At 37.5% G+C, this 27,500-nt stretch overlaps 2 protein-coding genes and 1 long non-coding RNA gene across 3 annotated transcripts in view; 2 read left to right on the top strand and 1 right to left on the bottom strand.

Moving 5' to 3' along the window:
• Positions 1–7,724, bottom strand: part of LOC127418109 (homeobox protein CDX-1-like) — a 35,534-nt gene extending 27,810 nt beyond the window's left edge. Inside the window, exons 1-2 of the mRNA XM_051658497.1 lie at positions 5,708–7,724; positions 1–5,222 (exon numbers count right to left, since the gene is read on the bottom strand). The exon at positions 1–5,222 is cut by the window's left edge and continues 1,156 nt beyond it. The gene's annotated coding sequence lies outside the window, so the exon portion shown is untranslated. The remainder of the gene's footprint in view (positions 5,223–5,707) is intronic.
• Positions 7,725–18,748: 11,024 nt separating this feature from the next.
• Positions 18,749–20,152, top strand: LOC127418127 (uncharacterized). Its single transcript, XR_007893366.1, has 3 exons — positions 18,749–19,184; positions 19,779–19,898; positions 20,024–20,152. It is a non-coding gene; the product is annotated as an uncharacterized LOC127418127 (long non-coding RNA).
• An 853-nt stretch (positions 20,153–21,005) lies between these two features.
• The window catches only part of LOC127418070 (platelet-derived growth factor receptor beta-like), a 55,246-nt gene continuing 48,751 nt past the window's right edge, over positions 21,006–27,500 (top strand). Inside the window, exon 1 of the mRNA XM_051658444.1 lies at positions 21,006–21,228. The gene's annotated coding sequence lies outside the window, so the exon portion shown is untranslated. The remainder of the gene's footprint in view (positions 21,229–27,500) is intronic.

Below are 27,500 nucleotides of genomic sequence, written 5' to 3'. Positions count from 1 at the left end.
TGAGCGACACTGTAAATCAAACTCACTGTATTCAAATGAAGATGACATGCCGCTTCCTGCTTCACCAGAGAGACTCCTGCTACCGTGAGAACCGATAGAGAACATGATTAATGACTGATCTGAATTCAGCTGCTCCACTTCATTTTATACTATATGCCTTAATACTATATTGATTATATTATATATTTAGAATACCTAATTATATTAAAATGAAGATAGACTAGCGTAGTATTTTATTATTTTAATCATATTCAAATATCTAAGAGCGACTAATCTGATTTCAGCTTGTGCTGTTCCATAGAGTTTGATTACACCATGTGTTTTTGGTTCCTGTGTAGTAAGTGTTATTTCCTAATTGCTTATGCCTCAAAAGTATAGAAAATGGCTATTACTCCCCACAAACTTTGCTTTTGTGACTAGGACAGTGATATTTTGAAATGTACCTATTTTCCAGAACATTCCAGATAGATTCAGTGCTGAGTAAACTTGGAGTAACTTCTAGAACTTTCTAGAACTTTCCATTAATATAAATAGTAGTAAAAATATAGGGGCCTTAAGCCCACTAGTTCAGTTTAGTTCCAGCTGTTTAAGTGGATACATATCTGCATTTTTCTGAGATGGCATCAAGAGGCTGCAAGCATCCGGCAGACGCATTTTGCTATGTGTGTGGCCAAATTATCAAGATAAGAGTGAAAGTAAAAGTGAAAGAAAGTACTCCGTGGAAGCATCTGCTAAGAGGTGTGAGGCCTACATGGCATATTTCGACATGCCTGTCGGGGATCAAGACAAACGCTGGGCACCACTTTTCACCTGCGAGCATTACAAAAAACTCTGGAAGGTAAGATGGACAGTTGTTGCTTGGAATTTGATGTTATAAAATTTGTTAATTTTTAAAATTGTAAAAGTTTTTAATTTTAAAATGTGTTACAACTTCCAATGTTATTGAAAAAATATATCATATATGAGAATCTCTTACAGATTAGTCATGGGTGAAATAAATGTATTTTTTAGGATGGTACAGAGGGGAAAAGAGAGCCATGAAATACGCTATCCCATGAATTTTGCGGGAACCCACTGACCACTCAAGCAACTGCTGCTTCTGCATGGTGGACCCTTCCAAACGTCGGACTGGCAAGAATGCACCTGCAGATTTAGAGGAAGATGTTGTAGATCCAGATGACAGTTTCAGAGGCGGAGCTGAGGAGAGAAACCCATACTACCCCAACCAAAAAGACCTCAACGACTTGATTAGAGATCTTGGTCTCACCAAGTCCAGTGCTGAGCTTTTGACATCTAGTCTCAAGCGGTGGAACTTGTTGGATGAAAGTGTGCAAGTTGCAGATCTAGGGCAGTGGTGGCTCAGCAGTTAAGGCTCTGGGTTACTGATCAGAAGGTCGGGGGTTCAAGCCCCAGCACCGCCAAGCTGCCACTGTTGGGCCCTTGAGCAAGGCCCTTGACCCTATCTGCTCCAGGGGTGCTGTATCATGGCTGACCCTGCACTCTGACCCCAGCCTAGCTGGGATATGTGAAAAAGAAGAATTTCACTGTATATGTGCAAATGTATAATGTGTGATAAATAAAGAAAATTATTATTAAAAATTATCAGAAGAAGCATCACCAACCTTTTTCCAGCTTCTTCGCCTGTCAAGATGAGCTCTGCTTCTGCCACAATGTGAGCAGTCTGTTGGAGGCAATCGGAATCGCCTGTAACCAGAATGAGTGGCGCCTCTTCACTGACAGCTCATCCAGGAGCCTCAAAGCCGTGCTGCTCCATAATGGTAACAAGTACCCGTCTCTTCCCCTGGCTCACTCGGTGCACCTCAAAGAGGATTACAACAGCATCAAGACCTTGCTGGACACCTTGAAGTATGATGAGTACAGCTGGGGGCTGATTCGTGAAAGTGATTTACAGTATAATCGTAAATCTCGAAAAACGACTCACTTCTAAATCTTTTGTAGTTATTTTTGTATTACTTTAGTATAAATACATGTTAATTTGGATTCATATGTTGTTGTTTTTTTCTGACTTTATGTGAATGAAAAGACACAGATTCGCCCGTTTTCTCATTGGAAATAGGTACATTTCACTGTCCTGGTCACAGAAGCAAAGTTTGTGGGGAGTAATAGCCATTTTCTATACTTTTGAGGCATAAGCAATTAGGAAATAATACTTACTACCCAGGAACAAAAATTGTGTTACATAGTGTTATCATTTAGCACTTTAATATAGACCCTCTTATATAACAATACATATTTTAAAGAATATTTTGTTTTGGGGTGAATTTTGTGTGATGTCAGAAAACAATAGCAGTCATGGGACATTTTTACATTTTAAGCCCATATTTCTTTGAGGTGACTTGTGACTTTAGCTAGCTGTGACATTCAATGTGCATTTTATTTCCCACCAAAACGTTTGTTGTGATGTGTGTTTTATATATATATATATATATTGCAATTTTAAAAAAAATGGCATTGTTTAATTGCTGTAAACAAATGTTGCAGTCTCTGAGGTATATATCCTATTACTGAAACAATTTTAGTATAGCTTATATTTATTATACCGATTGTAATATGTTATTATACTATTGTAGACTACTTGGAACATTGTAGTACTCTGTCAAATAAAATAATAATTATCATATATTTAGTATAAGGTACAACGGGGTAAAAGGCTCCATTGATTTTATTTTTAATAGCAATAAAATCTACCACAGTAGTTTTCTAAACACCTGTTTGTCACTGCCAAAAATTCCTGATCCATGAGATCTTTGTGTGTTATGTCTAACATTTGATTTTGATTTAATATTTCTTAAAATGTTGTACATTTATGTAGCTAATGAATATCCTGGAAATTAACACATTTCTTTTAAGACAAAATACTAATTTATCATTTTCAGTTTTATTTAATGTCATTAAATCAAACATTTTTCAATAACTGTCCAGTAAGTGAAAGGACAGTATTTGGGGTAAAAAGCCCCCCTAAAGGCCCCATTAAACACACTGTTTTTTTAGAGTGGGGTGAATAGATTTGTTATGAAGAATGTTCAAAGTGGGCTCACATTGACTCATCCAATCATTATAGAGATAAGTTTGTTTATAGAATACTTGAGATGTGATAAAGTGCCAAATGTGTTTGAAATGAACAGGAAATGCTTGACTTTTTCTGAAGTAGTTATTTTGAGTAAGCATCATCTTAATTTGTTACTCAAAAAAGCATCTTGCTGTCACAGAATTAGTTGCATTAGTTGACAAAGTGTGTCCTATAACTATTGCCCCGGTATCTACGCCATATCACTTTAAACCCCCAATGGGGCTTTTACACCAAGTGTGGGGTAAAAGGCTCCCTCGCCACCTTAATCGAAACAACCTTCCGTTATTATTTCTTTTCACACAAATTATGTTGCTTCATCAATTTTCATTAAACAAATATATATATATATATTTTTTTTGGAAAACCAGAAAAACACAAAATTTCCTTAAAGGGTGCCTTTAGCCCCGTTGTACCCTTATAATATAGGCCATTGATATTCTTGATATTATTTATTTATCAGTCTATGCCTGATCAAAATATTTTGTTTATTTATTTATTATTAATTTATTATGCCTAATAAGTATGATTACATTAGTGATTGGTAATTAAAAACCATTCCTCATTATTCTTTCGTATCAGTATTTTTTATTTGTTTATTTATTTATTTATAAACAGTTCACTGTAAACTTTAAGTTAGCAAAACTACATTTCTCTTAACTTGAAATATTGAGCTAGCTAACTCACAACCTACATTTTGATAGCAGACAACTTTATATTTAACTCTTTATCTAATCTCAAAATTACCATATAATCTCCATTTAAATATTTCAAGTAGAGAGAACCTAAATAAAGTTAGTACAGTGATGCTAACATTCTGAATGCATGTTCATTGGAAACAAACTCCAACATAAGACAAACTCTTCTAAATAAGATCACAAAACATGAAACACTAACAGGTCTTCCCCCTTAACATTCATTTTGCACAAAGACACATTTACTCTCACTGTCGAGTGCCATGAATTAGAAATCCCCTGTCCAGTTTCAGATAAACAAATGAAAAATAATCCTGTTGTCCCAGCAGAAATATATTAAATAAAGCTTGAAAAAAAAAAAAGATAAATGAGGAATGCCCAATAGACTAAATCATTAAAAAAAAAAAAAAGATTTTTGGTTTCACTTTAGATTTAAAGATCTAAATGCTCATCAAGGTGAATTTATTTGAACTAACTTGTATGATTACATTTCCCCTACTCAATACAGTGCATTATTTTAAGCATTAGGCTTTATAGTGTTGTTGTCTTCAACTTCCCATAAGATAGAGAGGTGATTTTTAGGAATAATGAACTTGAGAGTCTGTGTTTGACCGCTAGTGGGCAGCAGAAAGCTGATTTTCACATACAGAGAGAAGGAGAGCTGAAGTTTCTCTAACCAGACCTTATTTTACTACAGACAGTAATAAACATGATCAGTTCATGACTTCTAATCGCTCTCATAACAGCCGATTTAACATTTAATGGCACTGAAATATCTCTGCTCTTTTTAAGCTCTGATGCGAACACGATGGATCTTTTTTTCCTAATCTCATCTGAACTAAAAAAAAATCTGCAAATGTAAAGAAATGTGAAGGACGGACATATGAAATAATCAGATTAAATTTAATAATAGCAGTATCAAAATAAAATCTAAATGAAATGATGTAATTAACATGTAATATAAAACAATGAAAAATAATATACAGAAACATAGAAACTGATACATTTCTGTAACCCTGCTCTCTTCCTCAATGCATCTTTAAGTGTTCACACACACACACACACATACCAGGGGCGGTGCCAGAATGGTGGCACGGAGTGGCAGTTTCCACCCTAAAGATTAGCTTTGCCACCCCTCTTGCCACGCTGACTCGGACCCCGCTCAAGTCCTGGAGACGGTGCGCATTGCACAATGGCTTAACCCGTCCATGTCGTGCATGGTCCATAACAACGTTCCGCCTCAGTAGACAAATCCTGGACATGCCCTTGACACACACACGCACACAAACATACTCAAGCAGTGCTGGTCATTTCCATTTCCTGTCTGTGATTTTGAGCCATTACTTCAGGCGACCTGCAGCATGTTCTGTGTTCATCAGTCATTTTTAAATGGGCCAACATTACAGTGTCAGAGGTGACCCAAACCACTTCCCCATCAGCTGTGAACAATCAAAACAAACATGTCTTTTTCATCGAAAATCAATCACGTCTTAGACTGCTCCCCTATAGTTGAATCAATATGTTAATGTACAGTGTTAAAGACCCCATGAAATGACCCCATGGCTACAATTTTTAAGTCTTTCTCTACAGGAAAACAGACTACAAATACTAGACATCATCTTGCTTTCAAGGGTGTTCCCAAATGCTTGTCTATTAAAATGCTCTCAAAAATGAGATGAGATGTAAACTGAAGGCTACTGGCTATCACCCCAAATTCCAGCCTCAGTGCATGTAATAAGGTCAACACAGGACAGAAAACTTCACTCTTCAAACTTGAAAATATCTGTCTGTTTTGTATACACAAAAATAAACAGCTCTTAAGATGTATTTCCCAGACTGATGGAAAAGACGAATTCCTCCCACATGTTTTACTCATAGTACAGCAGATGTTGCTTAAAAATAGACAGTAATACCATTATATTACCAGAAGTGAGGTTTTGTTTTCAGTTTTGCTGTTTCTTAGCCAGATGTGAAGATTTTGCTTCACACTCAGCATTTCTCAGGCATTTGTTAGTGTCACAGAGCTTTCAATGCAGTAAACCATCATATCAAAATATATTTTCCTCTGTGAGACGATGAATTCATCTTTAGCTGTTTATTATTCTCAGTAGGAGGGATTTATGCCTCTTCAGATCACATCAACATCAGCGCTCATCAGGAAACCTGCTGTCCATTTTATAGGGGGAAATGTCTGCTGCAAGTTAAAAAAAGCAAATGCCTTCTTTGGTTCTTGTTTTTGAAAACGCCTCGTTTTTATGTGCGCTGTTCTGCACTGCTACTCCTTATTTTAACTGTCTGTCTGAAATAAATGATTTACAAAAATCATGAATTAGTTGCGATGAAGTTTGTTTGTCACATATTTAAATAACTTCTGACCATCAAAGCCAGCTTGTGATGTTTCTACTCCCTCGTTCTAAACCATTTTATTTTATAAACCAAATACGTAAACTGTTCGCTGTTTCGCGGTTCTAAAATAACTCATGCAGTCAAATTTCATGTCAATGAATTATTGATAATCTAGATAATTTAGTTTCCTCAGTGGCTCTTCACTGAAATGGATCACAGATCAGCACATTGTGAGAGAATACAAAGCTTTGAGAGTCATGTGATCTGTTGCCTCTGTTTACTGTTCTGAGCTCAGTCTGATTAATAAGAGTGTGAACTGATGAGGAGCCAGAGCATCTGACCTGAGATCAGCTCACTGAAGCCAGACAGAGCCAACAAAATGAGTCAGCACCAAACGAGAGCTGATTCATGGTCAGACTGATGTGTTACAAATGAATTTGTAAAATGACTGAAGCAAGAGAGATTTCCCCCAAACTGCTGCCTCTTTCTCCCAGACACTTGTTTGACCCTCAATTATTGTCTGACACTTTCTCCCCAGTTAATAATGTTTGGTTTCCAGAACATTCTGGGAACGTTAGTTTTCGTTTGCCAGGATGGACATTCTAACATCCTGCACTGCACTTATGTCAGTCATTGTTTTTTCGTTTTTTTTTTCTTCTTGATTTTCTCCCTTTTTCTCCCCAATTTGGAATGCCCAATTCCCAATGCGCTCTAAGTCCTCGTGGTGGCGTAGTGACTCGCCTCAATCAGGGTGGCGGAGGACAAATCTCAGTTGCCTCCACGTCTGAGACCGTCAATCTGCGCATCTTATCACGTGACTTGTCGAGCGCATTATTGCAGAGATGTAATGCGTGTGGAGGCTTCACACTGTTCTCCTCTGCATCCACGCTTAACTCACCACGCGCCCCACCGAGAGCGAGAACCACATTATAGCGACAACGAGGAGGATACCCCATGTGACTCTACCCTCCCTAGCAACCGGGCCAATTTGGTTGCTTAGGAGACCTGGCTGGAGTCACTCAGCACACCCTGGATTCGAACTCGGGACTCCAGGGGTGATAGTCAGCGTCAATACATGCTGAGATACCCAGGCCCCGTCAGTCATTATTAAACATTTGCAACATTCATGAAAATAATCAAATTTGGAAATGAAAAGTGTGAGAGAAAAATAAAACCTAAAAATAACCATTAGAGTTATTTTAATGTAGAGTTAAGTTATTTTAAGGTTGTTTTACAAACCTCCCTGCAACGTTCTGGGAACGTTTGAATATAACCACTAGAGAACATTCTGTATAATTTCTTGTTAGATTGTCCTACAAAAACCTCCCAGCGATGTCCTGGAAATATGTCACATTTAAATGTGTTTATTTTGTGTTCATGTCTTTTATTTTGGAAGTTAGTTCCTGTTTTATAGTCATGTGTTTTCCTGAACCCTCATGTGATCTTGTTATGTGTTTCCCCTGTTCATGTGTCTTGATTTCTTTGGTTCATTGTTTGATTATCTTGTTATTAGTTAGGTCTTGTGATTGGTTGTTATTGTCATGTGTTTGCCCATGTCCGTGTATTTAGACCCTCATGTTTGCCATTGTCTTTGGTCAAGTAATGTTTTGTTGTAATGTTGTTTTTCAAGTCAAGTCAAGTTCATGTTTATGTATTGTTTTTGTTCACGTTTGGATTTCACGTTGTTTGGATATATCACTCATCTTGTAAATAAACTGCACTTGGGTTCTTCACATCATCATCGTCTTCATCTGCCTGTTACTGTCACTGCTAGCAACGTTACAAAACATTAATTTATGATGATAAAAATAAAACCTAAAAAAAACAATTAAAGAACATTCTGTATAGATTCATTTAAGGTTGTCACACACAAAACTCCCTTCAAAAAAGAATCAAAAATAACCAAACGGGAACGTTAGGGAAATGTTCTGTGTTTGCTGGTCCCCTCCTTTTGTCAGAAACAAATTTCTTTTCCTTTATTTTTGTCAGACTCTTGCTTCTCTCTCTTGATTTTTTCTTTTTTTTTTTTTTCGTCACTCTCTCTCTGTCAAACATATGTTGAGAAGTTTTATCTGGACTTTGCATAAACAAAAATAAATAACCAGTCAGCGGGTTATAGACCGTTATAAACAGAGACAGTGTCTGTTTTGCTTTGAGTAGGTGATATATAAAGAATTGCTTCATCTGTGTATAAATTAATTTGCTCATTTTCATATAAGGTGAGCTGATATTTTATCTAGAAATGTCATCTTATCTGAAAAAACAAACAAACCAAAAAACAGAATGACTATGGAACTTAATGAGACACATGATGATTATTAGTACACTCCTAAGGTCATAGCTCAATCAATATATTAGGCTACATAATAAATATATTCACATTTTTATGCCAATTATTATAAAGTTGTCTGAGAGCAATTTACAGTATTGAACATAGTTTAGAGAAATAATCTATTCATCTGAGAAATAAGATTTTCTACATATCAGGAAATAAATTGGCACAATTAACAATGAATAACTTAAAATTGAATGATGTAATTATTAGTTTTATTGTAAAAACTGGACTGATGAAATTCCTCTGTTGTGTGAAATCGTGTGGGGCAAATTCCATATCAAGAATAGATACTCTGAATGAATGTGGTTTTGTTTGTGTTTGGGAAGTTCGGTCAGGTCAAGGGCATGAGATGCTAACGCTATCATATCTATGTCCATCTGCATTCTCTTCTCGTGTGGTCATGCAGTTTAATCAAACTATCTCATAACAATTAGTGGATGTTTATAGAGAGGACACAACATCTTCAAGCCCTCTACAGATTCACAGACGTCTACAGATGTTTCTGTGGAGACAGTCGTGCTTCCATTAGGTCTCTGTAGAAAAAGAAATAAGCACATTTTATTAAGAGTAAGCCTATGCAGTGTATTAGAACAGATTGTTCTGTTCTTAAACAAAACAATGTTAATGAATGTGCTGAGCTTTTAAAATAAAATGAAAAAAACATGAGCCAGCTTTATTCGTTTTATTGTAATCTATTAACTGTTAGGCTTGTCCTCTGAACCTTTAAGCAAAGACTTTCTTAGTATCTGCATTCTCAATCAGTTAGCTTACTATGTTTGAGATTAATGCTGCGTACAAAACTAAAAGGAAAAACATTTTATTGTGAAGAGAGCAGAGAATAAAATAAAGGGGGCGAGATTAGTACGGGATTTTAATTCATCCCAGAATGAGTTGAGTCGTTTGAATCCGTTCACCAAAAAGATCCTTGAAAGCACACGTACATCACCCAGACGTCTATTTGATGTGTTTGTTGATGTGGAAGATGTATTTTTTAGGTTGTTTGCTCATCTGTAAGACATCTATATGACGTTTCTTCTTGGATGTCAAGAAGACATTCAGCGGATGTCTTTGAAATGTTTATGATTTAGATTATTTGTAAATCTGATCTTTTTACGATGTTTAGCAGATGTTAATTAGAATCTGATGCTTACCAGGTGAAACGCTCTTAAACAGACATCTCGGAGATGTACGTGTGCTATCTGGGATAGTTCTTTTCAGTCACCATTTTCTGCAGATTAGCTTGCACATCACATCAGTCGGTGGTGAAATATTAGCATCTTTTATATGTTATAAGTCATTTTCATTTACCAGATGATTATAATGATATTTGTTCAAATATCGATCTCAATCGAAACGATAGCAATTAATGAGAAAAATTCAACAGTTTCAAACCTGTGAAACTAAATGAGACCCATTCAGACTAAACATCTAACGTTCAAAGATAAGCCAAATGACCAGCCAAACCACAGTGAGAAGCCACATTTTCCATACATCAAAAACAAGTAACCTACTTTCCTCATCCTTTTGTCAGACTCATTGTTCCCTCCATTTCTTATCGGACACTCTTATTTTCCCTCCTTTTCTGTCAGACTCTCATTTTTTCCCTCTATTTTTGTCAGACTCGTGTTTTTTTCCCCTTCATTTCTGTCAGACTCTCATTTTTCCTTCCATTTTTGTCAGAATCTCGTTTTTTTCCCTCCATTTCTGTCAGACTCTCATTTTTCCTTCCATTTCTGTCAGACTCTCATTTTTTTCCCTCCATTTCTGTCAGGCTCTCGTTTTTTCCCTCCATTTTTGTCAGGTTCTCGTTTTTTCCCTCCATTTTTGTCAGGCTCTCGTTTTTTCCCTCAATTTCTGTCAGACTCTTGTTTTTTCCCTCCATTTCTGTCAGGCTCTCTTTTTTCCCTCCATTTTTGTCAGGCTCTTGTTTTTTCCTTTCTTTTCTGTCAGGCTCTCGTTTTTTCCCTCCATTTTTGTCAGGGTCTTGTTTTTTCCTCCATTTCTGTCAGGCTCTCTTTTTTTCCCTCCATTTTTGTCAGGCTCTCGTTTTTTCCTCCATTTCTGTCAGACTCATATTTTTCCCTCCTTTTCTGTCAGGCTCTCATTTTTTCCCCTCCTTTTCTGTCAGGCTCTCATTTTTTTTCCCTCCATTTCTGTCAGGCTCTCTTTTTTCCCTCCATTTTTGTCAGGCTCTCGTTTTTTCCTTCCTTTTCTGTCAGACTCTCGTTTTTTCCTCCATTTCTGTCAGACTCATTTTTTCCCTCCATTTCTGTCAGACTCTTGTTTTTTCCCTCCATTTCTGTCAGACTCTCGTTTTTCCCTCCATTTTTGTCAGACACTCGTTTTTCCCTCCATTTCTGTCAGACTCTCGTTTTTTCCCTCCATTTCTTTTTTTTATTTTTATATTTTTATTCAGCAGATTCTTAATTGACAATATATGCATGGCATACATGGAAACCATCACAACCTGCTGTTTTTTTTTTTTTTGTTTGTTTGTTTTTTTTTAACAACCATAAAAATAAATGAATAAAATTATACAAATAACCAGAACAACACCATTATCCCTACCCATCCCAAATGATCCCACAAAAACTGAAGATAAAAAAAGGGGGGGTGGGGGGGGAGAGAAAATCAAATCTCCAATGAAGGTACAGTCTCAACAAAGGAAATGACAGGGTTCCACATTTTATAGAATGAATTAGCAGAGTCCCTAACAGAGTGTTTAATTTTTTCCAGGTGTAGAAAGAACATTAAGTCCTTCAACCAAGAAAAATTTGAAGGGGGGCATGAGAATTTCCAATGTAGCAGTATTCGTCTTCTGGCTACCAATGAAGCAAAAGCAAAAATATCAGCATGCCGCTTATTATACAAGCCATCAACAGGGGGTACTCCAAAGATTGCAATTATTGGGCAAGGTTTCACAGAGATATTAAGAGCCTTTGACAATGTAATGAAAAAAGAAGACCAGAATGAATGCAATTTAGGACAGTTGTAAAATGTATGAGTATGATCTGCTGGGGATAACGAGCATCTATTGCAACTGTCATCTTCTGTTAAAGAAAGTTTCTTCAATTTTGCTTGGGTGTAATGAATTCTGTGAACAACTTTGAACTGGACAAGATTCAAATGAGCACAAATACAGATGGAGTTAATTTTAGCTAGAGCATTATTCCACAGCTCCTCGTCAAGTTCCAGTCCTAGCTCCCTCTCCCAGGTTTCCTTGAGAGCAGAAAGCGGAGGGAACTGTGAAGAGCGTAGCAGGTCATAAATTGAGGCTATATGGCTAAGTGATTTCGAAAGTGACATTATATCTTCAATCAAAGTTTTCTTTGGCTGGTGAGGAAAGGGAGCAAAGTGTGCTTTGGCAAAGTCACGTAATTGAAAATAGTGGAATAAATTAGATTTAGGAATACTGAATCTACTCAACAGATCATTAAATGACACAAATGTGTGATCAGAAAACAAATCATGAAACAATACTAGGCCCTTCTCTCTGAGCTGTGCAGAAGTTGAATTTAAAGTACGAGGTACGAAGAGATGATTACCACAGATAGGCATAAAAGTGGACAATGTGTCTAATCTAAAATGCTAACGAAACTGTTTACAGATTTTAAGCGAAGAAAGCACAATCGGGTTAGTGGTGTATTTAGAGGGGCACTGCAAATTGGAGTCAAAAACTAATGCTGATAATGAGGATGACCTGCAGGATTTAGCTTCTATCATACACCAATTAATATCTGGGGAGTTGCACCATGCATATATTTTCTAGATAGTAGCTGCCCAATAGTAGAAAAGGAAATTTGGAATAGCGAGAACCCCATCTTGTTTGGTTCTTTGAAGAGTTGACTTGTGTACACGTGGAGGCTTGCCAGCCCAAATATACGAGGATATAATGGTATCAAATGATTTAAAAAAAAGATTTGGGGAGAAAAATGGGAACAGTCAGAAATAAAAAAAGTATTCGTGATAGGATATTCATTTTAACTGATTCAATCCTACCTACCAATGATAATGGAAGACCGCTCCAGTGCTGAAGATCTACTTTAATGCGGTCCATTAATTTTGTCAAATTTTCTTTGTGCAATGACTTGAATGAGTTTGAAATATGAACCCCTATGTAGTGGAATCCTATGGGAGACATGTGAAAGGGGAGCATAGCTGGAGGGATTTGTTTTGCCAATTCATTTATGGGAAAACCCTCACTTTTAAAAAGTGAAATAAAGCCAAACTCATTCAACAGATGCATTATGTTATCCATGCAGTTAAGTGGGTCTAAAACATATAACAAGAGTTCGTCTGCATATAATGAGACACGATGTTCCCTTCCTCATTTATGAATACCTGAAAATACTGAGGTTGACTTCAAGGCTATAGAGAGAGTCTCTATCGCCAGAGCAAAAAGAAGAGGTGAAAGAGGGCAACCCTGACGCGTGCCATGAGAAAGAGAGAAATAAGGAGATGTTTCAGAGTTTGTTTTTACACAAGCTGTTGGAGTGGAATACAAACGAATCCATGAGATTAGTTTAGATCCGAATCCAAATTTTTGTAAACCCATGAATGAATAATCCCACTCCACCCGGTCAAAAGCCTTCTCCGCGTCTAGCGAGATAACCATTTCTGGCCTTGATGACCTAGATGGAGTAAGGATTACATTCAGAAGCCTCCGTATATTGGATGACAACTGACAACCTAGTATAAAACCAGTTTGATCATCTGATATAACAGACAGAAGATGAGCCTCTAAACATTTGGCCAATACTTTAGCTAGTAATTTAACATCATTATTAATTAGGCTTACAGGTCTGTAGCTGCACAAAGTTTAGGGTCTTTGTCTTTCCTTAATATTAAGGAAATCAAAGCTTGGTTTAAGGATGATGTAGAAAACCTTGATCTAGGGAATGATTGTATAGTTCTAATAATAAAGGGGATAACTGAGTGGAAAACCTTTTGAAAAATTCTGTAGGGAAGCCATCAGAACCAGGAGCTTTGTTGTTTTTCATGGTTAAAATGCAAGATGCTATCTCCTCCAAGCTAAGGGGCTCATCTAGGCGACTGGCTATATCTGGGCTTATCTTAGGTATTTCTAATTGAGAGAGAAAGGACTGAATAGTAGCAATGTCAGAGCAGGCTTCTGATTTGTAAAGATTAGAGCAGAAAGAAGAGAGTTTATTTTAACTGGATCCTTAACAAGGTTATTTGAGGAGTCATAGACCTGTGAGATTAATTGAGAAGCAGTTTGATGTCTGAGGTGAGATGCCAAAAGACGGCTAGCTTTATCTCCATGCTCATAATAGGTTGCTCTTGTGCGTTTTAGCAGAAACTCAGCCTTGTTGGTTGTCAATAAGTCAAATTCAGTTTGTAATATTAGCCACTGTGTCACCAGATCAGGGTGTGGCGACCTGGCATTCAGCGTATCTACCTATAAAATTTTGTCAATGAGTTTCTGCTGTTTTAATTTCATGGATTTGATCCAATATGCATTAAAATACCGATTCTGATTTGTTGGTTTCCAAAAAAAAGTCAATGTTCCTAGAGATATAGTCACAAAATTCCTTATCAGCCAACAACCCGGTATTGAGCTTCCAGCCCCCAGCATGTCTACATGAATTTTGGGGGAAGGAGAGGTCTAGAATGTGTGGGGCATGGTCTGAGATAATTATTGCTAAATTTTCTGTGGATTTAACAAGAGATAAAAGAACTTTGTCTATAAAAAAAGTAATCAATATGCGAATAAACATGATGGACATTAGAAAAGAAAGAAAACTCTTTTGCAGTTGGTTTGAGGAAGCGCCAGGGGTCTACACACCCCAACTGATCCATTAGAGATGAGAAGGACATAAACATTGACGTAGGAGCTGATGACTTGGGCTGTGAGTGGTCCAAATTTGGGTTGATCATGCAATTAAGATCCCCACCTAATATAAGGCAGTGAGTGTCCAAATTTGGAAGGTGGGAAAAGAGCATAGTCATAAAAGCAGGGTTATCATAATTAGGGGCATAAACACTAGCTAATATGACAGGTGTCTTGTACAGAATTCCAGCTACTATTACAAAATGCCCACCAAGATCGGAGATTACATTTTGTGAGACAAACTTTATCCGTTTCTGTATTAAAATAGCAGTGCCTCTAGATTTACTGTTAAAATTTGAATGAAAAACTTGGCTTATGTAGCCTAACCTGATCACTAATCCTGAGGTGAGTCTCTTGTAGAAAACCAATATCTGTAAACAGACTCTTTAAGTGTGAAAACACCCTTGATCTTTTAATTTGACGACCTAGACCCCTCACATTCTAAGTAACAAGTTTGACATTGTGACCAGCTAGCCCCTCTGTGTTCACTTTAGGACTAATCATTTATATTGTTGTGGAAAATAAAATAATAATAAAAAGGTCTGAGACGTATGAGTCGAGGGGATAAGGAAGAGAAAAAAAAGGGGGCACACAAACCTGTACTAATAACTCTGATGCTCGTCTTTTTGAACATGACGAGAAGCCAGAACCTCAGTTTACACAACCGATTAATCACGTAGAATTGTCAACTCCTAAAACTTAGATATACACCCAAAACAGCTATCAAAACTTAGAGCTATGTAAAAAAAAAAAAACAAAAAAAAAAATTATAAGTAGATAAAAAATAAATAAATAAATAAAAAATTACAAAGTTAAATTTGGCAAATTATATAAAACACCTGCCACAAGATGGCATTGTCAAAGAGGACCAGTTGGCATAACATATATAATCATTAACCGAATAGCATAATTAACATGCAACCCATAAACTATATATTTTGGGGATGTATGAGGCACTCATGGTGTGACAGTCTGATTTTCTCTTAAGCTCAATTATAATATAGCAAAATAAAATGAAAGCTTAATACTGTCTTTAATTTATTTACAGCAGCTTATACCTGTCGAATTCACCATCCCATTTCGAAAATGCGCCAATATTAGTCCACGGCTTAATTAGGAAAGTTCTGATGAAAAAAACGACTCCGCTGCCTCAGGGGAATCAAAGATCCGTTCCACTCCATTACAGCTGACTCGGAGGCGAGCAGGGTACAGCATCCCAAAACGTACACCTTGCTTGTAAAGTAGGCTCTTAATCTTGTTGAAAGCCGCACGTTTCCTCACCAGCTCTGAGCTGAAATCTTCATACATCTTGATTTTGTGGCCCTTGTAAGAAATGTCCTTGTGAGATTTAGCCCAACTCATGATAGTTTCCTTCACAATGTATCTGTGAAATCTGATGATCAGCGGACGTGGAGTTTCCCCTGTACGGGGTTTGGGCCTCAGGCTACGATGAGCGCGGTCCAGCTCGGGTGTCTCTGCAAGGGAGTCGCTGAGAAGTTCAGAGAGCAGGTTGGTCATGAACTCCCTTGCGTTCTTTCCTTCAATGCCCTCAGGTAGGCCAACCACTCGTATGTTATGGCACTTCGAGCAAGATATCAGATCTTCTACGTTAGCTTTAAGCGCCGTGTTTTCCACTTCCATGCTTGTCAGTTTTGATTAAAGAGCGTTTACATCTTGTTCGAGCTGAGTTATTCGGTCGCTATGTTCTGAGAGACCCGTTTCCATCTCACTGATGGTTGTTGCCTGTGTTGTCAGAGTTGCACCAATCGACTCGACTGAAGACCGGATTGGTTCCAAAGAGCTGTTTAGAAGTGCAACGAACTCCCCAGCCATGTCCTTTCTGAATTTTTCGAGGTCCTTGACTAAAGACTCGATTGTGAGCTGCGTGGATACGGACTCAGTATCCACCATTTTGCTGCATTCTTGACCGGCCTGCGCATGTTGAACTTGAGTCTGTTGCTTACCACCTGTCCTCGTAGATTTGCTCATTTTAGCTGAAAGTTCCGAAGGTAGGTTGTTTATGAAAAACAAAAAGAATGTAATGAATTTGACGTACTGATACAAATAGGGTGTATTTTGAAAAAATTACATGAAATAACACGGAGCTTAGACACTGTGCGTCCTAATACCGCATTACCAAACCGGAATCCCTTTCCCTCCATTTCTGTCAGACTCTCGTTTTTCCCTCCATTTCTGTCAGACTCTCGTTTTTCCCTCCATTTCTGTCAGACTCTTGTTTTTTCCCTCCATTTCTATCAGACTCTCTTTTTTTTCCCTCCATTTCTGTCCGACTCTCGTTTTTCCCTCCATTTCTGTCAGACTCTCGTTTTTCCCTCCATTTCTGTCAGACTCTCGTTTTTCCCTCCATTTCTGTCAGACTCATTTTTCCCTCCATTTCTGTCAGACACTCTTTTTTTCCCTCCATTTCTATCAGACTCTCTTTTTTTTCCCTCCATCTCTGTCCGACTCTCGTTTTTCCCTCCATTTCTGTCAGACTCTTGTTTTTTCCCTCCATTTCTATCAGACTCTCTTTTTTTCCCTCCATTTCTGTCTGACTCTCGTTTTTCCCTCCATTTCTGTCAGACTCATTTTTCCCTCCATTTCTGTCAGACACTCTTTTTTCCCCTCCATTTCTGTCAGACTCTCGTTTTTCCCTCCATTTCTGTCAGACTCTTGTTTTTCCCTCCATTTCTGTCCGACTCTCGTTTTTCCCTCCATTTCTGTCAGACTCTCGTTTTTTCCCTCCATTTCTGTCAGACTCTCGTTTTTCCCTCCATTTCTGTCAGACTCATTTTTCCCTCCATTTCTGTCAGACACTCTTTTTTTCCCTCCATTTCTATCAGACTCTCTTTTTTTTCCCTCCATTTCTGTCCGACTCTCGTTTTTCCCTCCATTTCTGTCAGACTCTTGTTTTTTCCCTCCATTTCTATCAGACTCTCTTTTTTCCCTCCATTTCTGTCTGACTCTCGTTTTTCCCTCCATTTCTGTCAGACTCATTTTTCCCTCCATTTCTGTCAGACACTCTTTTTTCCCCTCCATTTCTGTCAGACTCTCGTTTTTCCCTCCATTTCTGTCAGACTCTTGTTTTTCCCTCCATTTCTGTCAGACTCTCGTTTTTTCCCTCTGTTTTTGTCAGACTCTCGTTTCTTCCCTCCATTTCTGTCAGACTCTCTTTTTTTCCCTCCATTTCTGTCAGACTCTCTTTTTTTCCCCTCCATTTCTGTCAGACTCTCGTTTTTTCCCTCTGTTTTTGTCAGACTCTCGTTTCTTCCCTCCATTTCTGTCAGACTCTCTTTTTTTTCCCTCCATTTCTGTCAGACTCTCGTTTTTTTCCCTCTGTTTTTGTCAGACTCTTGTTTTTCCATTTCAGTTTCTTTATCAGACTGTTTTTTCCCTCCATTTCTGTTGGGCATTGCCTCACTTTTTTGTCAGACTCTCGTTTTCTCTTTAACTCTCACAGTTTAAAACCTGAAACTAAATAAGACATTTTCAGACCACGTTCAAAGATAATCCAGCTGTCAAACCAAAAACAAATAACGACCAGCCAAACCACAGTGAGAAGCCATATGATCCATACATCACAAACAAGTAGCCTACCGCATGACTATTGGATGAAGCTTCTCTAGGACTGAGCAGCACTCTCTTACATTCTAGACATAAATCTTGATTTGGCTTTAAATGTCATGCAATAGCATATGGTATTATTTAGTTAAAACTGGCGTGATGCATCTACATGCACCAGAAATATACTAGAAAACAAATGTGATTGAGTTTTCAGTAAATAACGACCTACCTTTGTGAGAGGAACTGACCAAAATATATCTTATGACTTAAGGAAACTTGGAATGTAGTGCACAAGTCCTATACTGTAAACAACTGTTATGGTATTGTTTAGTAAGATTTTATTGTGCTTTTATGGTGCTTTTTCATATTTGTTCATGTTGTATATAAAAGAGCAAAGTGAACATTCTGCCTAACATCTCCTTTTGTGTTTTACAAAAGCAAGAAATAAGTTTGGAATAAAATGAGGGTGAGTAAATAATGACTTTTTTTTTTTTTTTATTTTTTTTATAACTATGTCTCTAAAAGAGATATTACATTTCAACACGGGCACTTAATATGTTGTGTTAGTGTTTGTGCTCAGATCCCAGAATCCACTAGTCATCTGTTCAAGGCCTCTAATGAGTCTCTGTTTATCAGGACGTTTTTTGTTCACACACACAATTACAGGGTGAATGCCAAACTCCCTGTTCTCTCTCTTTATCTCTCTCTCCCTGTAATAAAGAGAAAAGGCCTACTTAGCTGTTATGAATTTGCAAGCTGCCAAAATCGTTGCCTGGGAAAAAAGTAAGAGAGAGACACAGAGAAAGCCAAGATTGAAAACAGACCCTGGCACTTTTATGTGTGTGTGTGTGTGTGTGTGTGTGTGTGTGTGTGTGTGTGTGTGTGTGTGTGTGCACCATACGCCACTACTGACACACCTTCCCTTCACCAAAACCACACAATATTCCATCGCTTCTTTATTTTTGTGTTTGAATCGAGTGCTGTCTGCACAGAGAGGTTCAGTCTGGTCTGAAAGGAACTTGCTCTCCTTCTTTTTGTTTCTCATTCTCTTTTTTTTCTCCTCAGCTGGGCTCTACATTGTAAGAGTTGCCAAAGTCCAGCGCGTTTCCCTGCGTGCCCCTGCGGCTCGCTTTCAGAGCAGGAGAAACGGGTGACTGTTGCTGAGGAGTTTTGGCTGGACTTGTGTTTTGGTGTGTGTGTGTGTGTGTGTGTGTGTGTGTGTGTGTGTGTGTTTCACTCAGGTCTCCCAAACCGCTGTAAGGCGGACGCCCTGCTCAAAGAGGCACTGAAAGAGTTCTACACATGGTACGACTGTTTTTGATCCACTCAGAGGAAAATATTATTGATAAGAGATTTTTTTTCTTTTTCTAAACTTCCAGTGTGACACTGTCTGAGACATTTTTGAGATCTCTTTAAAACTTTAGAAGATACACATGTGAAACAAATCGGGTCTTTTTCTCAAAAGAAACATCTGAATATTCCCAAAAAAGTATAATATTCTGGGTTCAATACAAGTTAAGCTCAATCCTCAGTATTTTTGGCATTATACTGATTACCACAAAAATTCATTTTGACTCATCCCTCCTTTTCTTTAAAAAAAAGCACAAAAAAGCACAAAAAAGGCACTTTCAATGGAAGTCAATGGGGTCAATCCATAAATGTTAAAATACTGTTAACAATATGTGTGTGTGACGAGGAGGAGGGCATGGCCTAGCCGTGGGGTGCACGGCCGGAGCTGAATCAGATGATCAGCGGGAGAGCGAGATAAAGGGGGGCCGGAGACGGCAGTTAGAGAGAGAGAGAGAGAGAGAGAGACGCACGTGGCCGCACTGCATGTGTCTATGTTTGTTTTATGTTGTTTTACGTTGTTTTACATTAAACTTTATGTTGACTATTCAGCCGGTTCCTGCCTCCTCCTTGCCCATCCTTTACCTGTTACAGTGGTGCCGAAACCCAGGAGAGAGAAGGGATGCGCTGTTGCGGAGTCCTCGCCGCTGCCACCCACCAGGGGAGCAAGCGGTATGCTAATGTGTCTCCTCCAGAGTTTCAGAAGAGAACTCAATCTATGTTCAGATTTGCCAAAGTCTGCAATCAAAAGTCAGAGATCTCAAAATGAACTCAAACATTTCTGGTTGTCCGCCTAGGGTCGGAGGGCTCGCTGCCGTCTGCCAGGGGAGGAGCAAGCTGTCATCCGCCAGAGGGCGGAGGAGCGGTTGAGGACCAGGCAACAGTGTATCCGGGAACTGGCAAGCAAGTTTTTCTCTCTCTCTCCTCTCTCTCACTCTCTCTCTCTGTCTCCCGCTCGCCCTTTCCCTCTCCCCATGCCATCCCCTCGTCCCTCCCCCAGGTTCCCAGCTATAACCCTAAAACCCTAAAATGAAAATCAAAACTAAGTTTTAAACAACTCAAATGATACACACGTTAATTAATCTAAGTACTTTTATAAACTTCTGCCTTTAAACTCTCCAAAAAGTGGCCCCATTGACTTCTATTATAAGTGTTTCACCGTAACCTTGATTTATTTTTATTTTTGTTTTTTAAGAAAAGGAGGGACGAGACAAAAAATGTTTTTGTGGATATCAACATTATGCCACAAATGCTGTCGATTGAGCTCAACTTGTTTCTCCTAACATTCATTAGAAAAATTACTGTAAAAACAGGCAGATGAATGAGTTGTTGACACTGTAGCTATGGAATGAATGTAGATGGCATAGCTCAGATCATTTGCTCTTGGAAGAATTTAATGAGAAATGTTTGAGTTCATTTTGAGATCTCTGACTGTTGATTGCAGACTTTGGCAAATCTGAACATAGATTGAGTTCTCTTCTGAAACTCTGGAGGAGACACATTAGCATACTCTTTTTATTTTCTGAGGAGAAACATGTGAAGAGCGGGAGACTTTGAGACACATTTGAAATATTACTGATATGGCATTTGTAATTTGTACTTTGTTATTCTCTACGGTTTATAGTTTATGCGTGGATATTGAATCCCAATGAAGACCAGCGTTGGGATTCAATCAGTGGCACCTTTTTAGCAAGGCTAGTTTTCTTTGTGAGTGAACCCTGCTGTGTCGTTTGACTAAATAAACATGTCTGGTGCCCAACCTCCTCTCTATCTCTCTCTCTCTCCAGACTGAAGTCTTAAACTCCATTCTCCCTCAAGCAGCTGTAAGAGTGACCACTACAAAACAGCAGATAATTGGACGGTGTTGCTCACTCATAGCGAGAGAGAGACAGAGTGAAAGACAGAGAGAGAGGCAGACGCTACAACAGACAAAGTTGGCAAAAACAGAGGGATTTCCTAGAAATGCTTTTGATTTGATGTCCAGGCATCTGTGCTGATAAAGGTAAGAGATGTGAACTGATTTAATTGGCATGCTCTCCGTTACGTGTCATTTCCATTCGGTCCAGACCGGAGCATTTTATTCCTTTGGGTTGTGGTGAAATGTTGCTTTAATGTTTCAGTTCTCTTTGTTTGTCTGTGCACAGACTATAAATAAAAGAATGGCTGTAAGTAGCCTTAGATTAGAGTTCTTTGGCTTGTAACAGTGGTGGAAACCTTTTGGGTGCAAAATAGAACCACTTTTTAGGTTCTATGAGGGACTGAATTTATCATGGGCCATATCCAAAAACCTGCTATTATCATGATGCATGTTACAAAAAAACAAAAAAAAAACATATGATGCATGTCTAAACATAATGGCATTTCCATCATTATGGTTTAACTATGGTGTTACCATGGCAAATGGCTAAAAAAATGGTATTAATGCAGTATATGTCCAAAAATATAGTAATACTATGGTTTTACTTTGGTATTGCCCTAGGTAATGACTAAAAATGTGGTATTACTGTGGTACATGTCAAAAATACTATAGTTTTACTATAGTATTACCATGGTAAATGGCTAAAAACATGGTATTAGTATGGTAAATGACTAAAACGTGTTATTACCATGGTACGAGTAAAAAAATATTGTAATACCATGGCTTTACTATGGTATTGCCAAGATTAATGATTAAAAATGTGGTATTACCATTGTACGTGTCAAAAAATATAGTAATACCATGGTTTTACTATGGTATTACCATGCCAAATAGCTAACAACATGGTATTAACATGGCTTATAGCTAGAAAACATGGTATTAATGTGGTAAATGTAAAAAATATATATTAATAACATGGTCATACTATGATGTTACCTTGGCAAATGGCTAAAAAACATGGTTTTAACGTGGTCAATGCCAAAAAATATATAGTAATACCATTGTTTCACTTTGGTATTACCATGGCAAATGACAAAAAAAAAAAAAAAATGCTATTTCCATGGTAACTGGCTAAAACATGGTATTTCCATAGCGAATGGCTAAAATTCTTTAGTAAATGTCCAAAAATAAAGTAATACCATGGATTTACTATGGTTTTACCATGGTAAATGGCTAAAAACATGGTATTACATTGGTACATGTAAAAACAAACATGGTAATACCATGGATTTACTATGGTTTTACCATGGTAACTGGCTAAAAACATGGTATTACATTGGTACATGTAAAAACAAACATGGTAATACCATGGATTTACTATGTTTTTACCATGGTAACTGGCTAAAACATGGTATTTCCATAGCGAATGGCTAAAATTTAGTAAACGTCCAAAAATAAAGTAATACCATGGATTTACTATAGTTTTACCATGGTAAATGGCTAAAAACATGGTATTACATTGGTACATGTAAAAACAAACATGGTAATACCATGGATTTACTATGGTTTTACCATGGTAACTGGCTAAAACATGGTATTTCCATAGCGAATGGCTAAAATTTAGTAAACGTCCAAAAATAAATACCATGGATTTACTATAGTTTTACCATGGTAAATGGCTAAAAACATGGTATTACATTGGTACATGTAAAAACAAACATGGTAATACCATGGTTTCACAATGACAAAAAAAAATGATAACATCATGGTAAATGGCTAAAAGCATGGTTTTACTATGGTAAATGTAAAAAACCAACATGGTAATACCAAACCTAATTTTCCAGAAATAAGGACATTAGGCCGAACTTAATTTGCAGGATGGTATCTGTGTTATTAAAGGTTTTTGCACATTCTGTTACAAAAATGTTCTTCGTCCGGACACTCCAGATGTGGGCGGTGATGAATGCACATTAGAGAGCTTGTGTTCATTTTTTCAGACATTTCTCTCTTTTGAGAGATGCTCGATCTGTGTTTCCGGTGAGAATTCTGTATCTCTGCATCCTCTGGTTTGTTTGTGTGTTAAACACATTGCATTTTATTGACACTGTCCTGAATTCAGTGAGAGCAAACAGTCTGTGTTTTACAGGCTGTGTTTGAGCCCCTTTTTACATGCTTGTTAACATATGTGAAGCTGTAGAGATGTTTATTTTCTTGTAACAAACGAGTTTGTTGAGACGTAAAGTTTTTTTGTGTACTGTATGTGTGTGAGAGGGGTTGTAATTCTCTGTTGTCTTCTTTGTGTGTTGTACAGCAGTGTTAATGGTTTATTTGAACGCTTCCCCTGTCATTGAAACACTCACTGTGCTTGTGTGTAAAGCTCAACAGCATTCCAGAATCTGATCTTTACATAAATGATTCTTTTCAGATCCTACTTAGGAAAACAAATCCAAAAAAGTATAGCAAATCGAGCATTGTTTAAGTCAGTATGGCTATCCTTTGCTCAGTGCTGTAAAAGTTGCATGGAAAGCTCTTTTGCACCGACAGTTATCTGAAGTTCAGGACTTTGTGTTTCTTCTTGAACTGTCTGGGCTGTTTGTTTCGTCTCTGCTTGGCTGCTCACAGATGTTCAACAGCTGATCTCAGAGGAACTGGTCAGTTTCTGAAATGCACTGGAGCACAGTCTTCATCACATGCCATTCTAAAATCCCCCATTACTCATAATTTTTTCACTCGACTCGCTGTTTAGGTTCTATCCAGAACACGCAGTTATTAGTCACATGCATGAGTAAAACATGAGTGTGTGCATGTGGGATAAGACTGTCAACCAAAATGGAGTGGTTTGCATTGGGATGGAGCGCCTTGCAAGTGCTGCGTCACCAGCTGTTTCCTGCCCCCCACAGCTGGCCCACATACCAGTCCGATGAAAATGTGCTTCCCATTAGCAGCGGATGAGTGGAGAGACAAATACACATGATCTGCCGACCTGTCAACTCAAAGAACGTATCATTATTTGAACATTTGGTTCCTTAAAGCTGCTGCATGAGATGTTTTTTGTTTTGTTTTTTGTTTTTTTCAGTGTTAAAACACTTTCTTCTGTACACAGTGTCAACTATAAGTAATCCATTGGTAGGTTGACTTCCTGAAGAGTGTGTTTTCAAAACATTACTCTGTTAGTTTGATTGGCTTGACTTGGCATGTCAACCTCTGACTCATATCTGCTAATATACTGGTACTTTGATACCATGAACATAGCACCTAATAATTTCCTTATTCATATATCATGATATTAAAATGGTGGTACTCCAAGGTATGTCAAGAAAAAGCATTGTATTATCATAGCAAATGCCAAAATTATCATGGGCCATGTCCATAAAACCATGATACATGTCTAAAACATGGTATTACCCTAGTAAATGTTAAAAAAAATTGGCAATGCCATGGTTTGCTATGGTATTACTTTGTCAAATGTCTACAAAATATGGTATTATCATGGTACATGTCCAAAAACATGGTAACACCTTGGTTTTAGTGTGGTATTACCACGGTAAATGTCTAAAAAATATGGTTTTACCATGGTAAATATTCCAAAAACCACAGTAATATGATAGTTTTACTGTGGTATTGCCATGGTAAGTGTCTAAAAACATGGTATTAACCATAGTAAATGTCCAAAAGATATGTTAATAATATGATTTACTATGGTTTTACCATGTCAAATGTTTACAAAACATGGTATTGCCATGGCAAATTTCCAAAAACATGGTAATGCCATTGTTTTGCAATGGTATTACTGTGGTTAATGTCTAAAGAATATTGTTTTACCATGGTTAATGTTAAAAAAAACATGGTAATACAATGGTGTTACTATGGTATTACCATGATAAATGTTTAAAAATCACTGTATTACCATGGTACGTGTCCAAAAACAAGGTAATACCTTGGTAATAGTGTGGTATTACCATGGTAAATGTCTAAAAAATATGGTTTTACCATGGTAAATATATATAGATGGTAATATGATAGTTTTATTGTGGTATTGCCATGGTAAATGTCTAAAAACATGGTATTACAAAAGTAAATGCCCAAAAGATATAGTAATACTATGGTTTACTATGGTATTACCATGTCAAATGTTTACAAAACATGGTATTGCCATGGTAAATTTCCAAAAACATGGTAATGCCATTGTTTTGCAATGGTATTACTGTGGTTAATGTCTAAAAAAGATGTTTTACCATGTTTAATGTTCAAAATACATGGTAATACAATGGTTTTACTGTGGTATTGCCATGGTAAATGTCTAAATGTCCAAAAAATAAATAAATATGGCTTTACTATGGTTTACTATGATATTTCCATGTGACATGTCTACAAAACATGTTAATACCATGGTTTTACTCTGGGATTTCCATGATACATGTTTCAAAAAGCATGGTATTACCATGGTTCGTGTCCTAAAAACATGGTAATACCTTGGTTTTAATCTGGTATTACCATGGTAAAAGCCTAAAAAAGATGGTTTTACCATGGTAAATATAAAACAACATGGTAATATGATTACTAATGAGTTTTATTGTGGTATTGACATGGTAAATGTCCAAAAGATATGGTAATACTATGATTCACTATGGTATTACCATGGCCATATGTTTACAAAACATGGTATTGCCATGGTAAATTTCCAAAAACATGGTTATACCATGGTTTACTATGGTATTACCATGGTACCTGTCTGAAAATCATTGTAATATCATGGCAAATGTCTAAAAAACATGGTTTTACTACAGGTAGTTTTCAGAAAAAACAGTAATTCCATGATTTTGCTATGGCATTATAATGGCAAATGTCTGAAGAATTTGGTTTTATCATGGCATAAGCCCAGAAAATGAATGGTAATTGTTTTGAAAGTGTCAACAGATCATCAGTAACATTGAGATTATCAGCTGTAATGTCTCAATCTTCCTTCACCTCCTGCAGAGTTTCAGCATTTAAGAGCAGAAATTTGTCGTCATTCATCAGGGTGAATTTCCTTCACTAGTTCAAGTGTGTGTTTAATCTGTCTGTCTCTCTGTCTGTCTCACTGCACTCAGTCCAAGTCAAACAGAGACACAGAGAGACAGTGTTGAGTTATGGAGAAAAAATTGGCGTAGTTGACCAAAGAAAATATGATCAAATTTTCTTTAGATAACTAGCTCTATTTAGGAAAAACTTTAGAAAAGTACAGTGTGCGTGTGTATGTGTATTTGTATTGGCATGCATGCGTCTGTGTGTGTGGATGTCTGTGTTTGTGTGTATGTATGTGCTGTGTGTGACTGTTTTAGTAATTTCTCTGCATTGCAAAGCATGTTTGGTTTGTTGCCACCAGAGTAACTCACGAACACAAATTTAGTTTGTTGGAGACTGTGCACTTGCAATGTGTTGACCAAGCATGCACGTCTGCCTTGTTATTAAGTCAGAAACATACTCTATCCAAATATGTGCTGATAACATGTCTACCTTGAGTTCACACGTTGTTGTGTTCACAAATGTGTCAGTCCACACTTTGGAGTGCAATGCAAGAATGTGTTGCATTCTTAGTGTTGGCACAAGGGGCACTATAACAGGCATTAGCGTGAACTGCTTTGCTCTACGTTAGGTTTTATCTTCAGGTTAAGCATTCGCAAATGCGTTTGAGGACTGGCCTTATGCTCATCATCTCTCCAACACCACAGGAATGCCACAGCCACTTCCTGATCCCCAATTTCCTCTCTCTCGCTCTCTGTTTGTAGAAGCTGGTTTAACTCTGAGGCCGAGTTTAGAGCCAGTCAGAGCTGTAATCGTTTAAAGCTCTCTCTCTCTCTGTGTGAGTGTAGGGGTGTTAGACAGCTTGTTTAGAGAGGATGAGGTTACAGGGTTTGGGTTTTTATGGAAGTTTGGTTAAATTAGTTCATGTTTTTGACTGTGGAAGTAGACTGCATTGTCTTTCAGAGTCATTGCAACGGTCTTTGACTTGCAGGAGTTTAATTTTCGTTGTTTCTGCGATTGTGATTTTTGGTGTTTGTGTCACTATTACTAGTATTTGGGGTTAGTTGTGAGCAAGAGCAGGGTTAGGAATGAGTATTAAACCTTATACAGTATGTCTAAACTTTTCCAGTCTTCTCATTTGCTTTCAGGACAGTGCATTACAGTTTTTCTCGATTGCTTAAACACATTTCTTGAAATTTATGCCTCTTTCTCAAAACTCTAAACACAAATCCATAACTTCTCACCCAATTTCCCAAACTTCCTATTTTCAGGTCAAAATGAAGCTCTCCACTCAAAACCAGACTGTCTGAAAAACCAGACTTTGCCCTCAGACATGACACACAAGCCCTCAAAAACACACACACACTACAACATAGTCTTACACACTGGTGATAAATTCAAAACAATACTAC

Source organism: Myxocyprinus asiaticus, chromosome 27, assembly GCF_019703515.2.
Source record: "Myxocyprinus asiaticus isolate MX2 ecotype Aquarium Trade chromosome 27, UBuf_Myxa_2, whole genome shotgun sequence".
NCBI classification, from domain to species: domain Eukaryota; kingdom Metazoa; phylum Chordata; class Actinopteri; order Cypriniformes; family Catostomidae; genus Myxocyprinus; species Myxocyprinus asiaticus.
The sequence above is the reverse complement of the archived record's forward strand: the minus strand, read 5'-3'. Positions and strand labels throughout refer to the sequence as shown.